The sequence below is a fragment of the Cupressus sempervirens genome, chromosome 7, assembly GCF_028749045.1.
Source record: "Cupressus sempervirens isolate cs-2001-9-10 chromosome 7, ASM2874904v1, whole genome shotgun sequence".
NCBI lineage: Eukaryota > Viridiplantae > Streptophyta > Pinopsida > Cupressales > Cupressaceae > Cupressus > Cupressus sempervirens.
This window is the reverse complement of record NC_143124.1, coordinates 292,926,951-292,946,655: the sequence shown is the minus strand read 5'-3', so window position 1 is coordinate 292,946,655 and position 19,705 is coordinate 292,926,951.

The window sequence follows — 19,705 nt, the reverse complement described above, 5'->3', positions numbered from 1 at the left end:
TCATTTGAGCAAAAGATCAACTTGTCAATACATGACACAACCACTAGACTTATAGAACATAGGAGTCACTTAATCCATATAGAAAAACTCCAAGGGGAATGTTGGCAGTTAGTCCAACACAAGCCTCTTACAAGAATAGAAAAATGGAAATATAAAGCAAAGCAAACAAGTGAATCACTTATATAATTATTTGAAATGATAGAAAAGATCATAAAATGGCTAAGGCCAACATTCTTCTATTAGGTAGTAGAAGATCTAATATGAGAGCATTAGACATGTAGAGGCTAAATGTTTTATATGTACTACCCCTCTAATCCTGACAAGCATAAGTAGAATTTTGAGATCTAGTATAAGCACACTTTCGCTATTTTGGAAGATAAGGTTATTTCTTATATACCGTGATTTCATATCTGAACAAAAACTAATGTACGTAAAAGGACAAGAACTTTCAACTGTCAGTCACTAACTCAATGATACTTATCTATCATTGATAATTGAAATAATTAGATTCTTATATTTTAAAAGGTTTTGAAATATTTCTATCCTTATACATCCTTGAGACATTAGTTGAAGCTTTCATACAATGCTACATATTATTTTGCATTTTATCATGTTCTATGTAATGTTCTTAGGAGATTAAGTATGTGATTTTAAAATGTTTTTTAATTTGTACCTTGGGTCATGCTTTATATGTTGTATAAAATTATAATTCAATATCATGCTTTCAATACCATGGTTGGATATATTGTTTGTTAGAAATTTTTTTAGAACTACCCTAAGGATTTGCGACAAGGGATTAACCACCTCCTATTTACTATAAGTTGAGTAGTTGTATTGGGCACTAATAGATCAGTCTTTTGGTGCAATGACAACTCCACTCTAACAAGTGGTATCAGAACTTGGTCATAGGTTCGAATCCTTAGACCTTCGAGTAATGCCAAGGGGGCAAATTGTTAGAAATTTGTTCAGTGCTCCCATCGGTATTCATGAGAAGGGCTTAACCGCCTCCTATGTGCTATAAGTTGAGTGGTTGTATTGGACATTGATAGATCAGTCTTTTGGTGCAATGACAACCCCACTATAACATTTTTTCTTAGGGATATACTAGTTGGAATGACTTCAACCATTACACCTACGCCCAATCTGGTATAAATATGGGGCTTTCCAAAGAATGAAAGGAATAAGAAGAACCATATATTGAAAATTATGTTTTTCCTAAAACCTAAAAGAAATTACTTAGAAATGTTTCTAGAAGAACACACGAATTGGATTACTAGTTAGGTCATTCTAGGAGACTTACAAAGAGGTTTCCAGGGAGTTGGGAACTCAAATACAACCACCCATTTATTGGAACTTATCTTCAAGTAGGTCATTTGTACTCTCCTTCTATTTCTCTCATTGAATTAATATGAAACGTAATTAATGTGGAATCATGAATAGAATTTTGACTATCTAACTATGAACAAATGCAATGGTTTTCAATGAGTTATGTGCTGATGTTTGAGTCCTTTTTAATGGTAATTTTTTATTTTTCTGTAGAATGCCTTAAGGGATATTACAACGTCATGTCTGATGAATGTGATGAGTTGAGCTACTAAGGGCTTAGGAAAATTTCTATACCCAATCTAAAAATTCCATTCGTCATATTCCTTATATATTTTAAGATTTTTTTGGAATGGATGTATGGGAACGATGCACATGTGCACAAAAATGTACAACTATACACAACCATTAATTTGGCTTGTTTTTCAATCTATGTAAGAATAAAAAACAAATGCACAACAACTTTGCATAGATGCAGAGAAATATTGAATAGATGCATGAAACTATTCAATAAATGTTTAGTTTTGGCAAAATGTACAAAAGTGCAATAGTATTAAACAAATGCACAACAAGAATGAACAAATGGATAAGCCTATTGCATGGATGGGTAGCAATACTAAACAAATTTATAGATATACTAAATAGATGGAAAACAATAGTGTTAGCTTATTTGTTTAGGTAAAATTTGACCTCCTTAATAAACACTTTATTACTTTAAGTTATATTTTATGCTATACATCCTACACATTTTTAGATACGTTTTAGCCTCATAGGAATTCAAATAATGATTTTAGATTTTAGAAGTTTTAAAAGAAATTTAAGTCTTAATAATATTGTTGAAAATAATAATTTTGCATGATGTTGTATATTTTATGGTCTTGTACTATGACCAAAGGCTTTATAATTTCTTGAGATGTGATACTCGTTTCATTCTTTCTTAACAAATGTGTTTGAGATATGTTTGTTGTCAGTTATTTCTTGTTTAAGGATTTATTATTTAACATAGTGACCTAGGGGTATGGGATACTAGAAATGTTCCCTAAACTAGTTCTCCCTCATGACTATATGATTTGAATTTCCAAATGAATTTTTTTTTGGTACCTAGAGAATTATGGGTTTTTTGTATCATTAAGAAAGTTTCTTATATTGTTGTGATTTTATGATGTGGTTTCATGTGAATATGCTTTGATGCATGAGTTAAGGTTTGGGTCTAGGGGTACGAGACCTGAGGTTATTATGACCTAAAACTCTTTAAATGGATTTTGATATCTCTTGATGAGTAAGGTAGAGACTGTAGGTGAGTAGCTCGCCACAGGAGCTAGAAATTGGAAGTGGCCACTAGAGGATCCTATGTGATAGAGTCCAAAGCCCTGTATAGGTTTGCACTACATGAGAGTTTTGTAATAAAGTGAAAGCATTAATAAAATTAATGGGTTATGGAGGAATGGGAATGCACATTAGTAAAGATAATTGCATAAGAATGTATTGTTGGAGTACTTGAGGAGAAGATATTCGGCATGATAGGAGGGTCTTTAGGTCAAAGGATTGATCCCAACACTAGAAGACCATACATATCTTGTTGGAGTACCTATGGAAAATACATTATATGTGACACAGAGGTATTTGACTCACAGGGGTTGATCTCAACACTATAGGAATTTATAGTGACACTCATCTAGATATGGTCAGGCCTCTCACATATGCTTTCACCTTTGGTTGTCCATTTAATTTTATGATTTTCAGTTCTCCTTATGCTTTCATGTGGCTATTTGATATCTTTGTACTTATGCTCTTTTGGGGTATAAGCCTTAGATTTCCTTAGAACCTATTTGGATCATGGTCAGATTATCTCCTAGCTTACAGAAGCGAAACATTCATGTCTCCACAAAGATGCGTGGTAAAATATGTTTTGAGATTTTATTTATTCTTTCATGGATGACTTTATATGGATCCTTGTTGAGTAGTTGTTGAAGATTACTTCTTGAAAACTATTCATTTCCTAAGAAGAAATTCATTTAATATTGTAAAGTAAACTCTTTAACAAAGTATAGTTTCATATGTCTATTTATCATTAATTGAAAAGCTATGTAAATTGTCAAAGGGTGTCTCTAGGATAAATGAAGAGAAATATGAGCATTATTGTATTATTTCAAAAAATAAATGAAGTAATAACACTTTCATGAAATTATTCTTTATTATTTAACTGACAATAATGATATTATGTTATAATGAGTAAAAGAACGTAAAATTTCAATATTAACAACTGAAAGTATGAATCAAAATAATTAGTGAATGGATTGGTAAACACATTTAGCTAATGCCATAAATCTATTTAATGTATCTTTAGTACAATAAATCCTACATGCCATAAATCTATTTAATGCCATAAATCCATTTAATGCCATAAATCCTATTTAATGCCATAAATCTATTTAATGCCATAAATCCTACATGAGATCTAAAATTAGGAAGTGGTAGTCAATATATAATAATGTAACAAGCAAGAAAAAATAAAAGCTGATGTATGGTGCAACTTAAGTAATAAGAATTAACTGATTAAACACAATCAAGTGAGTAATATGAATAAATTTTTTGAACGAATAGAGCATGCAATTATTAAGTCCTTACATGAGAAATAAAATAACATTGTTTAAAACTAACATCAGACAACCTAGTAGAACTCTTACATCTATGATTAAGTGAACTTAGAAAGATAAATAAATATTTAAGAAAAATTTATTCACTAAATTTAGTAAGATTTAGGATTTTCACTCCAGGTTCCCCGGAAGGGCATGATACTATAATGAAAAAATGTAATTAAATACATTTATAGTTAATTATATTAGTGCAAGGTGGCACATTACCTATAGAACAATCTTGCTTGACAAAAAAAATTAGAAATTGGTATGCACAAGGATATAGTAATAACATAAATTAATTAATATGGCCCATCACATTAGCAATAGATTCATAACCTCGTAGAAACTAAAATTATAGGGGAAGATAAGAAAGCCTTATGCATATAAGGAAAAAATCATTAAAAAAAAGTAAAAGAAGGCCATCCAAGGACAAGGGGAGAGTTTGTGGGGCACTAGTTTCTAAACAACCATAACTAGAAAAGCTCCATGATCTTTGGAGTGGCAAAATATAAAATGAACAAAATATGAGCTAGGTTAGATAAGTGTAGATTTTAGTCATACCTTGTCCATTGCTCTAAAATTCATCTATGCAAGTTTACCACTATTTCCCATAAGTGGCTAAAACTACAAATTGGGCCTTTTCTCTTAGGGTTTGTTTGGTTGCAAGAATAAAAATACAAGAATAGTAATACGTATTCTAGAATAGAAAAAAAGGAATACATATTCGTATTCTTGTTTGGTTGTATCAAAACTTGATGGGGAATTTATGAACCAAAAACTTTATGTTTTCTAAAATAAATAAAATCGGAATAGGAATATGTATTCCAATTCCATCTATTTGGGTGGATTGCAAATGTTCATTTTTGGGCCAAAATTGGAACACCTACTCCTATTCACAATTCTGATTTGGTGCACCCAAATAGAAAATATAAAATTTTAAGAGTTTGCATATGCCTATTCCACTCATATTCCTACTGACAAGCAAACCTTCAAAGAAAGAGATCTCTTCAATTAACTTATGACAAAGAACCACCAAAAGAGTTAAGGAGTTGAGGCTATGCAAATTTAATAAAGGACACTATAATCAGTAAGAAAGGTAGGTAACTTACACATAGAAGGACACATAAATAAGCAAGATTATTACTCTTGACCTTAGCCATGAAAGACATAGCTGCACTAGACATGTCTGCATTAGTACCAATGACTGGAATATGTGCAACTAGAGTGTAGGAAGAGTAACAATTAAACCTAAATGATGTAAGCTAGAAACCTTCTATTAATTTTGCAGAGAGTTGGAAAATATAAATGACTAAAATCAAAAAATTTCTAAAAAACTAATAGAAAGATGTTTGCTTGAACAATAATTTGTCCTAAACATAGTTTAAGATATTTGATATACAAACTTAAATATATAAACTAAATATTAAAAAAAAATCTCACATAAAATGTTCTAAAATAACATTACCCGAAAGTTATTAAATTACATTAAAATAAATAAATAAAAGTAATCATGTGATAAACATAAAATTTTCAAGGGACGACAACAATAAAATTTATTTATGAAAACTTTTAATAAAATAATTCTTTTGAAAGATAACCATAACCATGACAGCAAGACTATTAAGAAGCCAAAAATATCTTCTCCACCGACTCCAACTATATGTTAATAAAATATTAAAAACCAAGCAATTTCTTGTTCTTGTTCGGAAGTATTTATTTACCGGCAACAACAGTTTAGTGGTATCTCTAATATAGAGAATTATATGAGGAAACCACAAAAATTTCCAACAATATTTTTGCTGGAGCTAAAACCTATAAACATGTGTTATTGAGACTTACCAGTCTTATTTGGCAGTTTAACCAGAAACATCTCCCCAATGCTGGTCTTATACTCTTGCACACAATTCAATCCGTATCTAGGGCCATCGATCCATCCATCCAATAGGTGCACGATATCCCATCGATGAAGGATTCTTTTTTCTTTATGTCTTCAAGATTATCTTTCACTTCATCTACAGAAGCTAAGCGCCATTTACTTCCTTTCAATTCTTCTGCGTTAGCCGTCCTCGGGACCTTTTTGAATTCCATATTCACAGCCATGTAAATCTATATGAGAAAAACTAAATTACACCTCAAATCTCCCCACTCATTCAGGCTGTCGTTTCCGCTACCTCTGGCAATTTAAAAAAAGGCATACCACGGGGATCACATGAACCAGCGTTGACATCACATTGAATAAAATATTAATTGCTTACCACGATAAATTAATAAAAAGTCCAAATCATTTTGATGTTAAGGGAGAGACGTGTTGCCCTTTCATTTCAAAGGGGTGGCCCTTACAATAGTAGTGAAAGGACATTCCAAACGTATTCCATTAAGAACAAATCTTGAGTTATTTTTAAGCAAAAGTCAAATCTTGAGTCATTTTCAAGTGAAGTAATGAATGATCCATCTGTAAAACTAGGAGCCACGTTGCTCTAGTATCAGATGAGAGTATATATATATATATATATTAACACTTTGTTCACGTTGCCCACTTCCTTGCAATTCTTCTTTCACATTTGCAGCTTAATTTCTTCACGTTTCCATGGATAACTCCGAGTCCCTGATTCGATGACCAAATGGCAGTGACTAAAATTATACTTTTAATTATTAAAACTAACAATTTTAGTAATTTTTAATAATGAATAAATTATAATAAATGGTCATTAGGTAGGCTGCTTAGCCATTTCGAATTTTACAATCGTATGCTATGAGCTTTGCATGTCCCATCTTTACATCACGTTGCATCAAGATTTTGTTTTAGGTCCTCAAAATTCCACAAAAAGTCTATATTTGAAATAGCAAGATGCCAACTGTAGATAGAAATTCCCGATTTTCATTGTTCCCAAAAGAAAAATAATTATTTTGAAAGAATGCTTCAAATGGATCGCATGTAGAATCAATGAACGAGTTATTTTCTATTAATGAATTTCATTTTTCCATGGCTGGTTCTAGTACCACATTATAATGTTATCATATTGGAGCATGTTAAAGACCTTTTTGAATTGAAACTAATAGTTTTGGGAGTGTTGTAAGCCATAGTCATTTAGAATGACAAGATTTTATTTTCAATCACAATTCATTTTATAAGTATTCATTTACATTTCTAAGTGGAATAATTGAATTGATTTGAATAAGTTTTAATAATATACGTTTCTATTGATTTTTTTATGGTTCAAATTACATGATTCAATATTATCAAGGTATTTTAACTAGGTATAAATAACATTAACTTCTAATCACAAATATACACCTTTTATAAAAAAAAAATACAATAATAGAAATATTTTGTACTTCAAATGGGTATATTCTAGGAAAAATCCTTACCAACACTAGAAGATCATACATATCTTGTGTGAGTACCTATGGAAAATACATTATATGTGAGACAGAGGTATTTGACTCACAGGGGTTGATCTCAACACTATAGGAATTTATAGTGACACTCATCTAGATATGGTCAAGCCTCTCACATATGCTTTCACCTTTGGTTGTCCATTTAATTTTATGATTTTCAGTTCTCCTTATGCTTTCATGTGGCTATATGATATCTTTGTACTTATTCTCTTTTGGGCTATAAGCCTTAGATTGCCTTAGAACCTATTTGGATCATGGTCAGATTATCTCCTAGCTTACGGGAGTGAAACATTCATGTCTCCACAAAGATGGGTGGTAAAATATGTTTTGAGATTTTATTTATTCTTTCATCGACGACTTTATATGGATCCTTGTTGAGTAGTTGTTGAAGATTATTCATTTCCTAAGAAGAAATTCATGTAATATTCTAATGTAAACTCTTTAACAAAGTATAGGTTCATATGTCTATCTATCATTAATTGAAAAGCTATGTAAATTTTCAAAGGTTGTCTCTAGGATAAATGAAGAGAAATGTGAACATTATTGTATTATTTCAAAAAATAAATGAAGTAATAACACTTTCATGAAATTATTCTTTATTATTTAACTGACAATAATGATATTATGTTATAATGAGTAAAAGAACGTAAAAGTTCAATATTAACAACTGAATGTATGAATCAAAATAATCAGTGAATAGATTGGTAAACACATTTAGCTAATGCCATATATATATTTAATGTATCTTTAGTACAAGTTAATGAATGCAAGACTTAGAACATTAGTTTCTAATCTAGAATTGTTAAAAGATTAGGTATGGATTAAAATGATTAAAAAGGATAGGTCCTACATGAGATCTAAAACTAGGAAGTGGTAGTCAATATATAATAATGTAACAAGCAAGAAAAAATGAAAACTAATGTATGGTGATACTTAAGTAATAAGAATTAACTAATTAAACACAATCAAGTGAGAAATATGAATAAATTCTTTGAATGAATAGAGCATGCAATTATTAAGTCCTTACATGAGAAATAAAATAACATTGTTTAAAATTAACATCATACAACCTAGTAGAACTCTTAAATCTATGATTAAGCAAACTTAGAAAGATAAATAAATATTTAAGGAAAATTTATTCACCAAATTTAGTAAGATTTAGGCTTTTCATTCCAGGTTCCCTAGAAGGGCATGATACTATAATGAAACAATGTAATTAAATACATTTATAGTTAATTATTTTAGTGCAAGGTGGCACATTACCTATAGAACAATCTTCCTTGACAAAAAAATTTAGAAATTGGTATTCACAAGGATATAGTAATAATATAAATTAGTTAATATGACCCATCACATTAGCAATAGATTCATAACCTTGTATAAACTAAAATTATAAGGGAAGATAAGAAAGCCTTATGCATATAAGGAAAAAATCATTAAAAAAAGGTAAAAGAAGGCTATCCAAGGACAAGGGGAGAGTTTGTGGGGCACTAGTTTCTAAACAACCATAACTAAAAAAGCTCTGTGATCTTTGGAGTGGCAAAATATAAAATGAACAAAATATGAGCCGGGTTAGATAAGTGTACATTTTAGTCATACCTTGTCCATTGCTCTAAAATTCATCTATGCAAGTTTAGCACTATTTCCCATAAGTGGCTAGACCTACAAATTGGGCCTTTTCTCTTAGGGTTTGTTTGGTTGTCAGAATAAAAATACAAGAATAGTAATACGTGTTCTAGAATTGTTATTCTAGTATAGAAAAAAGGAATACATATTCTTATTCTTGTTTGGTTGTATCAAAACTTGATGGGGAATTTATGAACCCAAAATTTTATGTTTTCTAAAATAAATTAAACCGGAATATGAAAATTTATTCCAATTCCACCTATTTGGGTGGATTGAAAATGCTTACTTTTGGGCCAAAATTGGAACACCTACTCCTATTCACAATTCTGATTTGGTGCACCCAAATAGAAAATATAAAATTTTAAGAGTTTGCATATGCCTATTCCACTCATATTCCTACTGACGAGCAGACCATCAAAGAAAGAGATCTCTTCAATTAACTTAAGACAAAGAACCACCAAAAGAGTTAAGGAGCTGAGGCTATGCAAATTTAATAAAGGACACTATAATCAGTAAGAAAGGTAGGTAACTTACACATAGAAGGACACATAAATAAGCAAGATTATTACTCTTGACCTTAGCCATGAAAGACATAGCTGCACTAGACATGTCTGCATCAGTACCAATGATTGGAATGTGTAGAACTAGAGTGTAGGAAGAGTAGCAATTAAACCTAGATGAAGTAAGCTAGAAACCTTTTACTAATTTTGTAGAGAGTTGGAAAATATAAGTGACTAAAATCAAAAAATTTCTAAAAAACTAATAGAAAGATGCTTGCTTGAACAATAATTTGTCCTAAACATAGTTTAAGATATTTGATATACAATATTAAATATATAAACTAAATATTAAAAAAAAATCTCACATAAAATGTTCTGAAATAACATTACCTGAAAGTTATTAAATTACATGAAAATAAATAAATTAAATTTATTTACGAAAACTTTTAATAAAATAATTCTTTTGAAAGATAACCATAACAATGATAGCAAGACTATTAAGAAGCCAAAAATGTCTTCTCCACCGACTCCAATTATATGTTAATAAAATATTCAAAACCAAGCAATTTCTTGTTCTTGTTCGGAAGTATTTATTTACAAGCAACAACAGTTTAGTGGTATCTCTAATACAGAAAATTATAGGAGGAAACCACATAAATTTCCTACAATATTTTTACTGGAGCTAAAACCTATAAACATGTGTCATTGAGACTTACCAGTCTTATTTGGCAGTTTAACCAGTAGCATCTCCCCAATGCCGATCTTGTACTCTTGCACACAATTCAATCCGTATCGGGGGCCATCGATCCATCCATCCAATAGGTGCACGATATCCCATGGATGAAGGATTCTTTTTTTCTTTATTTTTTCTAGTTTATCTTTCACTTCATCTACAGAAGCTAAGCGCCATTTACTTCCTTTCAATTCTTTTGCGTTAGCTGTCCTCGAGACCTTTCTGAATTCCATACTCACAGCCATGTAAATCTATATGAGAAAAACAAAAATACACCTCAAATCTCCCCACTCATTCAGGATGTCATTTCCACTACCTCTAGCAATTTTATAAAGGCATACCACCGGGATCAGAGGAACCAGCTTTGACATCACATTGAATAAAATATTAATTGATTACCACGATAAATTAACAAAAAGTCCAAATCATTTTGACATGAAGGTAGAGACGTGTCGCCCTTTCATTTCAAAGGGGTGGCCCTTACAATAGCAGTGAAAGGACATTCCAAACGTATTCCATTAAGAACAAATCTTGAGTTATTTTTAAGCAAAAGTCAAATCTTGAGTCATTTTCAAGTGAAGTAATGAATGATCCATCTGTAAAACTAGGTGCCACGCTGTTCTAGTATCAGATATGAGTATATATATATATATATAAACACTTTTTTAATGTTGCCCACTTCCTTGCAATTCTTCTTTCACATTTGTAGCTTGATTTCTTCACGTTTCCATCGAGAACTCTGAGTCCCTGATTCGACGACCAAATGGCGGTGATTAAAATTAGATTTGTTATTATTAAAATTAACAGTTTTAGTATTTTTAATAATTAATAAATTATAATAAATGGTCATTAGGTTGGCTGCTTAGCCATTTTGGATTTTACAATCGTATGCCATGAGCTTTGCATGTCCCATCTTTACATCACGTTGCATCAAGATTTTGTTTTAGGTCCTCATATTCCACAAAAAGTCTATATTTGAAATAGTAAGATGCCAACTGTAGATAGAAATTCGCGATTGCCATTATTCCCAAAAGAAAAATAATTATTTTGAAAGAATGGTTCAAATGGATCGCATGTAGAATCAATGGACGAGTTATTTTCTATTAATGAATTTCATTTTTCCATGGCTGGTTCTAGTACCACATTATAATGCTATCATATCGGAGCATGTTAATGACCTTTTTGAATTGAAGCAAACATTTTTGGGAGAGTTGTAAGCCATAGTCATTTAGAATGACAAGATTTTATTTTCAATCACAATTCATTTTATAAGTATTCATTTACATTTCTAAGTGGAATAATTGAATTGATTTGAATAAGTTTTAATAATATATGTTTCTATTGATTTTTTTATGGTTAAAATTACATGATTCAATATTATCAAGTTATTTTAACTAGGTATAAATAACATTAACTTCTAATCACAAATATAAACTTTTTATATAAAAAACAATACAGTAATAGAAATATTTTGTACTTCAAATGGGTATATTCTAGGGAAAATCTTTACCAACTATTGGAAAATTTTAAATTATTTCAAAAGAGCTCTTGCAACTTCAACTCACAAACATTATGTGCTTAGTATTAACAATCTATGTTCTTGTTAATTCTTGTTACCAAAGCAATAAAAATTAATATCTTTTTAGGAATTTTTCACGAGATATTAATTCTTACCAAGGATAGAATATAATGCACCTATTGCATTCAATATAGAACTTACCAAAGTTGAACATTAGTCTATAATTATTTTCTTCTTTAATAGTTTTATTGAAATATCTATTTCCATCTTATTTCTTTCAACTTAGTTAATGTTATAAATGGTTACTGTGAATATTAATTATTTTGTATATCAGATTTGTTGTATTTGATTATTTTTATCTAGTTTCTACTCTATTAATAACACGAATAGTATAAGCAATAATGTAATAATAATAATTTATTGTTGAATTTGAAATAATTTAGTCTCCTTCATTATAATTCTAAAACTAACAAAACCTAAACATTAGATATGTAACTTCTTGATGGTAATTTTTTTTTAAAATGTTTTTTTATAAGAAACTTGTCTTAGATTATAAAGAATACCTTTATGAACATGTTAAAATATTTCTTGCAACCCACCCAAGATTAAGTTTACATTAGCGTGTTTTAAATAATACAAAATATTGTCTTGACTTATAAGACTCTAATAGATATAAAAATGATAGATTTAGTGTGTGTTTAGTTTTTTATTGTGATAGTTGAACAAATAATTGTAGGTTGTTTAATTTTCTTTCTTTCTTCACAAAATAGTTATATTTTGATAAGTTTCTCTTTTTTTTTTGAATGGAAAATATGATTATTTCTTCTTACTAGAATCTTTAATCATATGTCATAGTTGGATCATTTCTCATTGCACTTAAAAAATTATATATATATAAATATAGTACATGAGTAAAATAAAATTATGGCAGTAGAATAAACCACTCCTTTTTTGAATTGTGCACTTGAAAGGAAGATAATTGAATAGGCTCAAGTGAGGAACTAAAAATTGAATGAGGCATGCCCATTAAAGTGTAGTTTAAAAATGAGAAAGATAAAAGATGCAATATAGATAAAATATGTAACTATTAATTAGCATAATTAGGATCTAGAATAAGCTATACTAACTTGTGATTATGATTTGGTCTAAACAATTTTGGACAATATAAAATGTTTCAAATATTCTATACTAGGGTGCATAATATTTTATGGATTTTCTATGTACTAATATTAACTAAAAATTCTAGGAGGAGTTCTCTGAACTTAGTCCCAGTCTCCTTAAGAAAGTGTTGATAACTTTCAAACCTTATTTTCCACATTAAATAATGAAGAAAATATTTTTAAAAGGGGTTTCTTTGCCTAAACTCACTCCTTTGGAATAAACATTGAAAATGAAATGAAATTACAAATAAGAAAGTACATAAAAAAATAAATCTTTGACTCACCTTCCATAAACTCTAATGGATGGATGTAGGAATCACTCATAAACATAGATATGTGTGAATTGTTAGAATACTTTAGAATAACTAAGAAGGGGGTTTAGTCAGTTATCCAAGGTCCAAAACTAATAATAAAACATTTTTAGTGCTTAACAAAACTCATACATATAATTCTTTATCATGTATCTTACATGCATCCATCATATCATCCAAAACTTAAACTTGTAGGATAGGTCAAAATCACTTTGCATAAATGCAAACATGAAACATTATAGATTCATTCGCACATATGGCACAAGGATTTTATGTGGAAACTCAATTTGTGAAAATCTACCAATAACATGCTACTAATTTTTACTCCTCTGAATTGATTCCCTATGAAAGGCCAACCCTGTTAAAGGTTACAATAGAGACTATTAAATGTGACCTTGTTAAAGGATTTCAATCACCTATTAGGAGTGAGCCTTGTTAGAGGACTTTATACCATTGCATTAGAATTTCACTTGGTTAAGGAAATTAGAAATGATTGTTAGGTCAAATTTAATCCAAAGGATTTAACCTAAACTGATATGATAATTAGAAAGTAGCAATAAGGCTTTGATATGATAACAAATCACAACTCCCTTGCAAATTATGGATCTATGTTTTAGTCCTCCATTCTGCTCGGCTTCATTCACTTTAGCTCTAGTAGCTTCTTCACCCTTCAAGCATTCATCCTCTTAAGACCTCTAGAAAATTCCATCTCAATCCTCCTTCAATTCATCTCAAAATGTTTTACCTTGAATTATGTTCCTCCAACTCATCAACCTTATCTTCTGCATGGTTCACACAATCTAAGAATTCAACTTTGTTGGCTCAAATTTAATGAATCTTCAATATTTTTCTTATTGTTGTCACTTGGAAATAACTAATTGATGATATTCACTTAGTATATAGAGTATTTTACTGTCACTCGACACTCATTAGAATTTACTTAGCACATATTACATTTCACTTCTGAATTTTCACTTTACTCAGCACTAACTGATTTTCTGCTTAGCTTGAACTAACATTGCTCAACACCAACTATTCACTCAATCAAGCTTATCAGATACAATATTTCTTCCTTGTTCTTCTAGACTTAGTCAATGTATCCATCCTTTGCATCCTTAAGTAGATAAACAATACACTATATCATCATTTTCTTTATTGATCCTAGTACACCTTTTACATACCATATAAGTTGACCTTTCCTCTAGGTGCTCTAGTTATCTCATTTTTTGACGCCCCGTCAAGGGATCCTAAAGAATTAACCTAAATTTTTACTAAGTTTTCCAAACAATTTTTTTTTAAAACAAGAAAGATAAACCATTCACATCGAACACCTAGTAGCAAAAGCAATAATGTACATTCAACTGAAAACATTCATAACAAGTTACATTCCTTAAGGATCCCAAGATGTTGAGTCACATTTAATCTAATTAATTCTAAGTCTCACAACTACCACATCCACATGAAAGAATAATGAAAAGTCCAATGTCCATAACATACATTCGTTTTCAAATGCCTATTCAGAATGCTCAATCATCCACAATACATGTCATAGGGTATGAAAAGCTTAAATAATTAAACATATGTAAAAATAAAGATACATCATCCTCATTGAATCCATGATACACGTACAATAAAGTAAATGAAATCAATAACGTAAATGATACATATATCCATCAATAAAGATATAACAACCATCATAAAAGATATCCATCCATCATAAAACACATCTAATCTAAGTGCACAGTTCCTCCCAACCATCAATAGCATCATTGGACCATCATAGGCCCTAGCCATCCCTCCGTGTGTAACATCCCAAGTCACCGAAGAGATCATCAGTATTATAGTAATAGGGATGTCACTCCTAAAACATGCTACACATATGCATAAAGAAATCTATCATGCAAGAATAAAGCATAAGATGATCCTACAAAGTAGATAACATCATCTATCACATGCTAATCATCAATATAAAGAAACAACCAGTAAATAACATCCATCGTAAGATCCAAGAATAGAATGAAGATAAATACCAACCAAGAATGCTCCAACCATGGTGTCTACAGACGGATCTCAAATGGTAAGAGTGAAAAAACACTACCACCTGACCGTGTGGGACCTAAATGGCCCACTCCCATCATGCTGAGGAAATAGTCTCAAGCACCAAATAGGATATCAAATCACATAACACAAGATAAAAAATCACATAAAAAAAGTACTCTCTAAGTCTAGGAATCATAAAAGTATAATGACTCAAAGATCCCAACACAAAGATCGACATCTATACCCAGAGGCACACAAGACATGTAGGAAACCTACTATGTAAGCGGGAAAGTGTCATCGCACAAATCACACTAGATTTACCCTGGTAGTCTCTCAATAGACCCTGCCCCCCTAGTGATCCCTATGTGGCCACTAGTATCCTCTCATACTAACGAGACATAGTACGAAATGCAAGGTCGCAACCAAGAGTTCTCTCTACTCCCATCCTTGTCTGTACTAGCACTCGAGGCATGGGCGCGAATATACAATTATCTTATTAGGTTCATTTTAATCCTCATTTAGTGTAAATTTTTTCACTTATTAAAACAACCTACAATGAGTTACCCTGGCAGCCATTATTCAAATTAATAATAATTTACCATTTCCTTAAAATTGAAAAACTCCATTTCATAACTTAATTATCAATTAAATTTAATTAATTCTACAATTAATTAAATTAATTAACAATTACATAACTATATTAATAACTCAATGATTATTATCAAGCAAGAGAACTCTCTTCTACCCTATAGTTATCCCATTTAAAAAGTTGAGTCAATTAAAGTTTAGCCCCTGTTATATTTTGAAATCAACCTTTCTATGATCAACTAAGGGTAAATGTTTGAATCACTTAAATCATTAAGATTCTATTTTAATTCAAACCCAAACCCAAATCAATTTCCAAATCTTGACTCTACTAAAGGAAGATTGCAATAATATTTTTTTAATTCCCATAACTAGATGAAACAATATGCATACCCAAATTACAAATTACAAAATTGGAGATTCATTCATAGAGAATTATTCAGACACACATAATAGACATGTTGAAGACAGGAAGGGAAAGAGCATAGTAAAATATGTGAAATAATCATGAGTGCCTACCTAAACATTGATGCTAATTTGCTACTCCTCAGAAAATTATAGAGAAGCTCCTCTTCTTAGAACCTTCTCCTTTGAAAAAATTCCTTCCTTATCTAACATTCGAAATTCCTCCAAGAATTGAAGCCCCATGAGTGACTAGAAGTGCTTGTAGAAGCATATGAGGATTTTAATAAACACTAGGAGAGCCTATATATAAAGGCCTGTAAGATGCATCTAGAATGTGTCGAGACAGAACTAGGAGATAAGCATGAGAACTAAGCACATAACTTCCATGATAAGAAGATAAAGATGATGAGGTGTCTAGAGTGTTGTAGACACCATGTGCTTAATTAGTACACTAACTCCTGTGTTGTCAACATGACAACTCATAAGATTTTGCATACTCCTATGTGAAAAAATATTAAAACAATGCATATTAATTTATTTAATTCAATTTCTTCCACTTGTCATCCTCTTCCTTTTTGTTCATATATTCCTTACCTTTCCTTGTTGCTGTCCTGGCTCCCTTGTCTTTAGCCTCCCTCTTTCCTTTCTCCAAACTCAGTTTCCCACCGACCTCCATCTCTGTTTCATCCTTAACTTGCTTGTCACTCTCAACTTGAGTCTTCGTCCCTCCTTGCTTCTCACTCTCATGTTGTTGTTTCACTTCCTCTTCTTCTATCTAATGTTTAGTCTTCGTCCCTCCTTGCTTCTCACTCTGATGTTGCTGTTTCGCTTCCTCTTCTTCTAGATGATGTTGAACAATATTTCCCAAAGAATATTTTGTGGGCGTGTGGGAATCCTTGTCGTCTTCATTATTCCCATCCACTTCAACTTTAGGTGTGAAATCATTTTGCACAAGTATGAAATTGTATTACTTCAGAAATATTCAATTGCGATTTTCTAAATAATCGCCTAACAATCCTGTTACCTGGACTCTCCGCTATTTGGCTTGGTTTTTGAACATTTGCATCATGAAGCTCACCACTTTCGAAATTGGGACCCAGCTACTGATTCAGAAATCCCTTCATCTCGTTGTCATTAGCATCTGGTAGTGCCAGGGGCAACTGAATTATTTTGCTGATATATTTCAACGCCAAGTCCTTGGGCTGTTTTTGGTCACTAAATTTATTTGTTATGGCTCTTTTCACCATTTTCATGTCCATTCCAAGAACCATGTTGATTTCACAAATCGCTAACACCAAGCTGACTGCAGACAGAACCTGATTACGCGCAATACAATTTATTAATTGGGTCGCTCACATACCATTCTATTTAAGAATTTGCCAAATTTATGCTAGTTTGTCAAGGAAAATACCTTTAAGATGACTGTGTCTTCACACCTATCCAAATTGTCAACGAAAAAAATTATTCGAATGTCATCCTCGCAAGGCGGAGGAGACTTCGAAATGGAGGTTCCTTTAATGGTTTCGGGAAAGAGGCCACAAAGACTCCACAACCAGGCTATAAATCTCCATAAAGAAGAGGGTTTCTCCCCTAGTTCCTATTTTGAAAAATTGATATCAGAAATCACCTGATGTTGATACCCCAGATTTACGCCATGGTCCTGTACACGGAGATATCCCATGACCTCATCGTTGACAGGTTTGACCACAGAAAGAACCTGTCTCACAATAGTCCATACAGCTAACACTATTGTGATAGGCATTGACCCATACGTTAGCTGTAGAAGTTCTCTGTTCTTCGTTCTGTTGAATAATGTGAATAGCACCCATGCAACCCAACACGAAAGAAGAACTCCAAGAAGAGATGGAAGAAACAACTGAAAGTATATTTCATTTCGGTGTTCATTCCATGCATACCTCCATCGACTCCTCATTCTCTGCACGTCTGTCATTGATTCTTCGATCGCCTTTGGTATTTCAATAGCTAGGCCCGCCCATGCTTCTTTCTCATCCTGGTATCACCATGCATTGTAGTGAACAGTGAGAACGGTTGAGATATTCGCCAGAGAATGTAGGTTACTGCCGATATCTTGTCTTCCATTCTTGACCTCAAACTGGTATACAAAATGACAATCAAGAGCTGATTATTCTTTACAATGTCAGAAAAATAGAGTGCTATAATATTTGAAGGGCGATTAAGGAAAATCATCATATCTTTGTGGTCCATGAGGGCCAATGATCTATACACTTCATGGTGTTTCTGTCGATACTTTTCTAGAAAACGCACCAGAAGGTCCTCATCCTAATCAGCACTATCATGAGTAGAACTTTTTGATTTCTCTTTTAGTAAGCATTTAATTGCGTGCCTAATTTCCTCAATTTTTTTTAGGACCATTCGTTGTTGGAGAAAATTCTATGGAGTCGGGGAATTCCTCTTTCTCTAATAAGTTTGGAAACTCTAGTTGAGCAGCCGTTTGCAGCAGAATTATTTCTGTCTGTCGTTATGTAATTTATCAGTAACTCATTGATAGAAATTTTGTTAGTCAAATTAGCTTGGAAAGAGGATTTACCTGAATCATTAAACTGGACTTACCCATCCCCCAATCGCCGAAGATGCCGAAGTAACTGGTGTTTTAATGTATGGGTTCAAAAATAGTGCGGCCAAGCCTTCCACAAAATGCTGTCTTCCTGTTTCATTTCATTTCATATTCAAAGAGGAGGTAATTCTGAAGGTGATGACGTGAATATTATATTTGAAGACTCTACGAGTTATTCTGTAAACAAACGCCTTTTAATCATTATTACCAATGCCATCCTCAATTGTCGGCTGATCTTGCCGTCTCAGAAGCATCTTTTCGATCTTCTCCAGAACTGTTTTGTTTCATGTGAGGGCATTCACACTGATATGTTTAAGTTAATCCAACAAAATTTAACTATTCTGGGAAGAAAAATAAATTGTTGTATTACTTTTCAAAGACTTTTTTTTTGATCTATTAAAATATGGAGAGATGCATCACTACTCTCAAAATATAAGAAATTAAGAGGGATTAAGAGAAAATCATACATTCCATGGCACAGTTTTTAGTCATCTCATTGACGCAGGTGGTTAGGTCATTAGGATTAGCGCCTCTGTTGACAAGCTCCCATGCCATGTTGTAATGCCCGACATTAATGGCACATTTTAACAGGTTTTCTTGGTTCTTGCTAAGTTTTGCTCTCTCTTTCTCAAGATAGTCCTTAACATTATGATTCTGTGAGGATTTTGCAGCTTCTATAGCTGTGCCAATACCAGTTGCCGAAGGCCACAGAAGGAGGGATTTCTCTTCATCAGAGTTTTGATGTTCCAACAGTAACCGAGTCATTTCTTCTGGCTTTTCTGTCATAGGGAAATTGCACAGCATAGTGCAGAGAAGTTTTGCCATTAGATTCTCTTTGGAAAAGAGGGTAATTGGATCCATATGTCAGA